Raw genomic sequence first — 7,523 nt, 5'->3', positions numbered from 1 at the left:
TCTTACTTTATGCTTTTATGTTGTGGTAGAGTCAAGGTGATCTCCACCTTTACCTTTTTCATTTTATCCTTTGGCAAGCTCCTCGTGTTTGAAAGATCGTGATATATATATCCAATTGGATGTTCGTTAGCATGAGCTATTATTGTTGACATCACCTAAAGGTGAATACGTTAGGAGGCAACACAATAAGCCCCTATCTTTCTCAGTGTCCGTCTGAAACTCCATAACCACAAGTATTGCGTGAGTGTTGGCAATTGTAGAAGACTATATGATAGTTGAGTATGTGGACTTGCTGAAAAGCTCTATTGTTGACTCTTTCTGATGTTATGATAAATTGTGATTGCTTCAATGACTGAGATTATAGTTTGTTAGTTCTTAATGAAGTTTGTGAACCATACTTGATATTGTGGATTGATTGTTACTTGAGCATGAGAAATTATATAATGGAATCTTTATATGTTGCTGCTATAAGAATGATCATGATGCCCTCATGTCCGTATTTTATTTCTATCGACACCTCTATCTCGAAACATGTGGACATATTTTTTGATTTCGGCTTCTGCTTGAGGACAAGCGAGGTCTAAGCTTGGGGGAGTTGATACGTCCATTTTGCATCATGCTTTTATATCAATATATATTGAATTATGGGCTGTTATTACACAATATATCTCAGTACTTATGGCTATTCTCTCTTATTTTACAAGGTTTACCATGAAGAGGGGGAATGCCAGCAGCTGGAATTCTGGCTGGAAAAGGAGCAAACATTGGAAACCTATTCTGCACAACTCCAAAAGTCCTGAAACTCCACGAAACAACTTTTTGGAATTAATAAAAATTTCTGAGCGAAAGAAATACACCAGGGGGCCCACACCCTGTCCAGGAGACAGGGGGCGCCCCCCCCCCTATAGGGCGCGCCCCCCTATCTCCTGGGCCCCCTGGTGGGCCTATAGTGTCCATCTTCTGCTATATCATCGCTTTTAACCTGGAAAAAACCGTGGGCAAGCTTATGGGACCAAACTCCGCCGCCACGAGGCGGAACCTTGGCAGAAACAATCTAGGGCTCTCGCAGAGCTGTTGTGCCGGGGACACTTCCCTCCGGGAGGGGGAAATCATAACCAACGTCATCACCAACTATCCTCTCATCGAGAGGGGGTCAATCTCCATCAACATCTTCACCAGCACCATCTCCTCTCAAACCCTAGTTCATCTCTTGTATCCAATCTTGTATCCAAAACCACAAATTGGTACATGTGGGTTGCTAGTAGTGTTGATTACTCCTTGTAGTTGATGCTTATTGGTTTACTTGGTGGAAGATCATATGTTCAGATCCTTAATGCATATTATTACACCTCTGATTATGAACATGAATATGCTTTGTGAGTAGTTACTTTTGTTCCTGAGGACATGGGTGAAGTCTTGCTATTAGTAGTCATGTGAATTTGATATTCGTTCGATATTTTGATAAGATGTATGTTGTCTTCTCCTCTAGTGGTGTCATGTGAACGTCGACTACATGACACTTCACCATTATTGGACCTAGAGGAGGGCATAGGGAAGTAATAAGTAGATGATGGGTTGCTAGAGTGACAGAAGCTTAAACCCTAGTTTATGCGTTGCTCCGTTAGGGGCTGATTTGGATCCACATGTTTCATGCTATGGTTAGGTTTACCTTAATACTTTTGTTGTAGTTGCGGATGCTTGCAATAGGGGTTAATCATAAGTGGGATGCTTGTCCAAGTAAGGGCAGTACCCAAGCACCGGTCCACCCACATATCAAATTATCAAAGTACCGAACGCGAATCATATGAGCGTGATGAAAACTAGCTTGACGATAATTCCCATGTGTCCTCGGGAGCTCCTTTATCATTATTAGAAATTGTCCAGGCTTATCCTTTGCTACATAAAGGATTGGGCCACCTTGTTTCACCTTATTTATTTTGTTTACTTGTTACTCGTTACTATTTATCTTATCATAAAACTATCTATCACCTACAATTTCAGTGCTTGCAAAAAACCTTACTGAAAACCTCTTATCATTTCCTTCTGCTCCTCGTTGGGTTTGACACTCTTACTTATCGAAAGGACTATGATAGATCCCCTACACTTGTGGGTCATCAGGAGTCCACTCCCCTTGAGAATAACCCACCTAGCATGGAAGATACAGACAGCCCTAGTTGAAACATGAGTTGCTCGAGCATACAAAACAGAATTTCATTTGAAGGTTTGGAGTTTGGCACATACAAATTTACTTGGAACGGCAGGTAAATACCGCATACAGGAAGGTATGGTGGACTCATAAGGGATAACTTTGGGGTTTATGGAGTTTGGATGCACAAGCAGTATTCCCGCTTAGTACAGGTGAAGGCTAGCAAAAGACTGGGAAGCGACCAACTGAGAGAGCGACAACAGTCATGAACATGCAATAAAATTAATCAACACTGAGTGCAAGAATGAGTAGGATATAATCCACCATGAACATAAATATCGTGAAGGCAAATGTTGATTTGTTTCAACTACATGCGTGAACATGTGCCAAGTCAAGTCACTCGAATCATTCAAAGGAGGATACCACCCTATCATACCACATGACAACCATTTAGAGACATTATAACTAAGCATGTTTGGAAGCCTCTCATGCCATCAGCAATTTTGGTCGTCAGATCACACCTCCAAATCAGTTTTGGCCGTCCGATGCACATCTCACTCCCGCAAGGGCCGCTACTCCAGAAACAAATTCAGAGCCCTCTCGTTCGATGTCGGATAGACGGTCGTGATGAGGCTGCGTGCCTGCGTATTCACCCCGCACCACACCCTCCCGATCTCTCGACCCATGGCGAAACCTATGCGCCGCCGCTAGATAGAGAGAGGGGAAGAGGGAGAGATATGCGCCACCGTGATTCCACGAGGAAGGAAGCATCCCGTTTTTAGATGCACGAAGAGGAAGACCAGGACCATGAGCTAGTAGCGATGGTGTTCTCATCAGTCTGAGATGGTGTTGCCTGTGTCTTGGTGCCGCCCCATCCCCCCCCCCATGCAGCGGCTTCTCTCATTGATCCTCTCTCTCATCTGACGTTGTTCTTCCTGACCTTTCAATCCGTAACCCTGTATTTGTTCTCTCTCGGCCGTCAGTCGTCAAGTCATAGCTCCTGCCGATGTGACCGGTCAACTTCAATGTGGTGAGTTGCAGCCAGATCCTATTGGTGAAGAAATGGTGTACCACCTTGGTACGGTTCCTGATGGTCGATGTCCATGGAGGGGAGGGGATGGGACTGCAAAAAGCTGGCACCAGGTAAATTTGTCTCGTGAAGTGTGCATAGTTACTTCAACATATGCTTTATTTCGAGTGATATACAATGCTTAACCCTGCTTGATATTTCGGCCTCCCAACTGGCGCTATTCAATCTTGTATTGGGTGCCAATTTAGCAAACTGAAATCTACTTGATCATGAAACAAACTGGAAATCATGATCTACTTGGGCATGCCTTGGTTCACTTACTTTTACCCAAATAACAATTTTAATTGCGGTTGACTAAAAGCAACTAGATCGTGCTAATGCTCAGTTGTTTATCTTGACAAACCTAGAATCCAAGGCATGCACAGTGATATGTTTCTGCAGTTGATGATCCACTAATAATATAAACTGACATGTTGTAGAAGTGAAGACATGGGGCCCCAAATATTGACATTTAGGGGGAAAGTAGAGTATTTTAACATATCTTGGTTTGTCCTAAACCTTGATATTTCGTCTGATGCTTATGATTCTATTCCACGCAAGGCCGAGAAAGCATACTTTAAAGCTAAGCACGAGATGTTGTAACAAAATAGGCTTAATAGATGTGCTACGCAATTTTAACTTGTCCTTCAAAATAAGGAATAACTTGGTGCTGACAATGACATGCTAATTTATAGGAGTATTGTATGTTGGTGCTTGGTTGCTCTTTCACTGGAAGAAAATTTTCTGATCTATTTGACAAAATTGCTCTATAATCTTATCATTGTCAAGACCTGGAACTCATTTTTTTCTGCCTCTGAACTGCTCTCCATACCTGTAAATATTTGGACTGGGAAATGGATCTCAGCCTTCAACTGACAAAGACGGGTATAATTTTTCGTGAAAGGTAAGTCCTTGCCTTCAAGTTTGCATGTTATGTGTATTGACTTCTGTTAGAATAAACTTTGTATATCGTAAGGATATACTGCTATATTTTCCTATAAACAACTACTCCTATTTTGGCAAGCAAAAAAATCGGAATGCCATCAAATCAGTAGGAGACTTGCATATCCAATTTTAAGTGTTTCTTTCGTAGTTTCCAGAACATTTTTGTGTTTATTTTCTGCATTCTGAAATCTAGCTTGCAGCAAACTCATATTTTACCAATGCAATAATATGCAGTACTGATACTGCTACCACATAAAGTGTGCTCTATTGGAAACAACTGCATTGGTGTCTTGTGTCACGGTTATGTACAAACCTTTGCCCTTTGAGTAAAGGTGCATTTTGGCACTCAAAACTACAAAATTTCTCATGTTTATTTTATACTGTCAAAATATTAACTCATTGTCCTAGGGTTGAGGCCTTCCCACTTCCATCTCAAATATCTTACAATTTTTGTAATTACTATCAGTTCCTATCTTTGGTTGGTTAAATAAATATAATTTAACTGCATTTTACTCCAATCATAATTTATAGAATTTAGTGTAGTAAGAATCACTCCAAGGTTACTTTTAAAGCTGATTGGAACACTACATCGGCTTATGATTGTTATGTTGGGAACTTGGGACCAAAAAATTGGATTCTTCTGTATGGCCATGATGTTGGTTTCTTATGTCATGTTGCAAATCAGATTTTGTGATTGTGCTAATAGTTTCTTGATTTCCTCCGAACTTGAAACTTTTCCTTTCTCCAAGTGAACTAAGCTGGATAGTCTTTAAAAGGCAGTGACGATAGAAAAGAAGTGTTCGGACAGGAGCCTTATGTTAGAAGCCCTACCAATTGAACAACTACCTATAGATGAGACAATGTGACGCAATAAGTAGTGCCGCGACACAACAGGGAAGGAAATCCTGCAAGAACTTGGCATATAGTCTAGCATGTAACTGTTCTCTTTGTCAAACCTTTATATTTTTTTAATTTTTTTGTGTTGAGTATACTCCTTACTATGCAATTTACTCTGGTTATTTGGCAACACGCACGTTTAAATTTAACTGTTCAATTTGAAAACAAATATGGAGCATATTATGCTAATTCAATTCTACATCTTCATATATTTAGAAAAACGCCTATCATTCTATTGTAAAAATGGATGGGCGCTGCAACGCGCGCCCATCATGATCTAGTTTTAATAGCATGTTGGCACGCAAGGTAAACCATTATAAGCTCCTAGCTAATTAAGCATGGCATAAGCAACTATAATCTCTAAATATCATTGCAAACATGTTTATCCATAATAGGCTGAATCCGGAACGATGAACTCGTCATATTTACAAAAACAAGAGAGGTCGAGTTCATATCAGCTTTTCTCATCTCAATCGGTCCATCATATATCATCATTATTGCCTTTCACTTTCACGACCGAACGGTGTGTATAATAATAGTACACGTGCATTGGACTAAGCTGGAATCTGCAAGCATTCAATTCAAGGGAGAAGAAAAAGTAATATGGGCTCTAAATTAAATCAACAATCATGCATCTGAGAGCCACTAAACATTTTCATTATGGTCTTCTACTCTTGACCCCAAAGGAAAGAAAGGAAATAAAACTATTTACACGGGAAAGCTTCCAACAAGTAAAAGAAGATAGAGAAATATTTTTGGGTTTTCCTTTTAATTACTACTACAAGCATGGAAATTAAGCTAACTGATTTTTTTGGTTTTCTTAAGGTTTATCAAACACACAAGAAGAAAGCTAGAAAAATAAATTAAACTAGCATGGATAATACAATGAAAGAGTATGAGCACCGACGGCTAGAATATGTGTGTGAATATGAATGTAAAGTTGGTGAGAAATACGTACTCCCCCAACCTTAGGCTTTTGGCCTAAGTTGGTCTAATGCCAAGGATAGCCTGGCTGATATCCGAAGTTATAACTGGGGTCGTACTGAGATGCAGCAGCCAATGCCTCCTGAGTTGCGGTATATTGGCAAGCTGCCTCCGCTCTCCTCTCGTGTTCGGCTGCCTCCTCCCTAGTGACAACATATCTTTGTTTTGCCTGGTAATCAAAAAGGAAAGGAGCAGGGAGAGTAACATGGACAACGCGGCGTCTGCCAAAAATTAGTCGATACTGGAGGAATTGTTCATTCCTCACAAGAAAACGGTGCCTGAGCATAGCGTCAAAATCTAAATAAGCAGTAGGAAACTCTATATCACCCTCACCTGGAGATATACCAAGATAATTAGCAACACAGGTCGCATAAATTCCTCCAAATAAATCTCCAGATATACCATTATTATGCAACCTACGTGCAACTATTGCCCCCAAGTTGTAATCTTTATTACCTAATATAGCACTCTTGAGGACACAAAGATCAGGGACACACATGTGACATGCTTCATCTTTACCGTTAATGCATCTACCAATGAAGAGAGCAAAATAATGTATAGCAGGAAAATGAATGCTCCCTTGTGCTATATCCCTAGATTCTCCCACAGTGATACTAGTAAGAAAGTCTTTACATTCAGATTTGTGGGGTTCATTAATATTGCCCCACTGTGGGAGTTTGCAAGCAGTCGTGAAATCTTCTAGGTCCATGGTATAAGATTGATCATAAATATCAAACAAGACATTTTGAGAATTACGTGAAGATGTATATTTAAATCTTCTCACGAATGAATCAGTCAATTGGTAGTACTGAGGACACTTATCTTGTATGAAGTCCTCAAGATCGGCATTACGCACATATGCATCAAATTCATCCTTGATGCCTACATTGACCATAAACTCTTCTGACGGCCACTCACAAGACCGCACCTCAGCTTCCCTTGGTGGTTCATCGTCTTGCTCACGCATAGCACGCCTAGGTCCTCTCTTTGTTGAGGAACCACCTTGGTACATTTTCCTGGACATATTTCTTCCTCTGAAAAATTTCTGAAATTTTTAGTAACTTCAAAATAAAAGTAAATCAAACTGAATAAGATTGATAGCAACTACTCCCACAAGTGCCTAGAGCCTATATCATGCATTAGAATTACTTGGGACCTCATAAATTTGACATGCAAGCTCAAGAATAGGGTCACCTATGCAGCAAAAATTTGCAATGAATAAAGCACTAGAACAAAAACTAATTGGACCAATGGAGGAGTCACATACCAAGCAACAATCTCCCAAAGCAGTTTTGTGAATGGAGCTTTGAGCAAGGAGATCGAAAATCGCAGCAAAATGAGCTAGAACTCGTGCTTGAGCTGGATGGGGATTTTTTTGGGAGGAAGATGGAGTGTGTGGGTGCAGGAACAAATGGAGGGGGCCACCATGGGCCCACGAGGCGGGGGGCGTGCCCAGGGGGAGTGGGCGTGCCCTGGACCCAC

The sequence above is a fragment of the Triticum dicoccoides genome, chromosome 3B, assembly GCF_002162155.2.
Source record: "Triticum dicoccoides isolate Atlit2015 ecotype Zavitan chromosome 3B, WEW_v2.0, whole genome shotgun sequence".
Lineage (NCBI taxonomy): Eukaryota > Viridiplantae > Streptophyta > Magnoliopsida > Poales > Poaceae > Triticum > Triticum dicoccoides.
The sequence above is the reverse complement of the archived record's forward strand: the minus strand, read 5'-3'. Positions refer to the sequence as shown.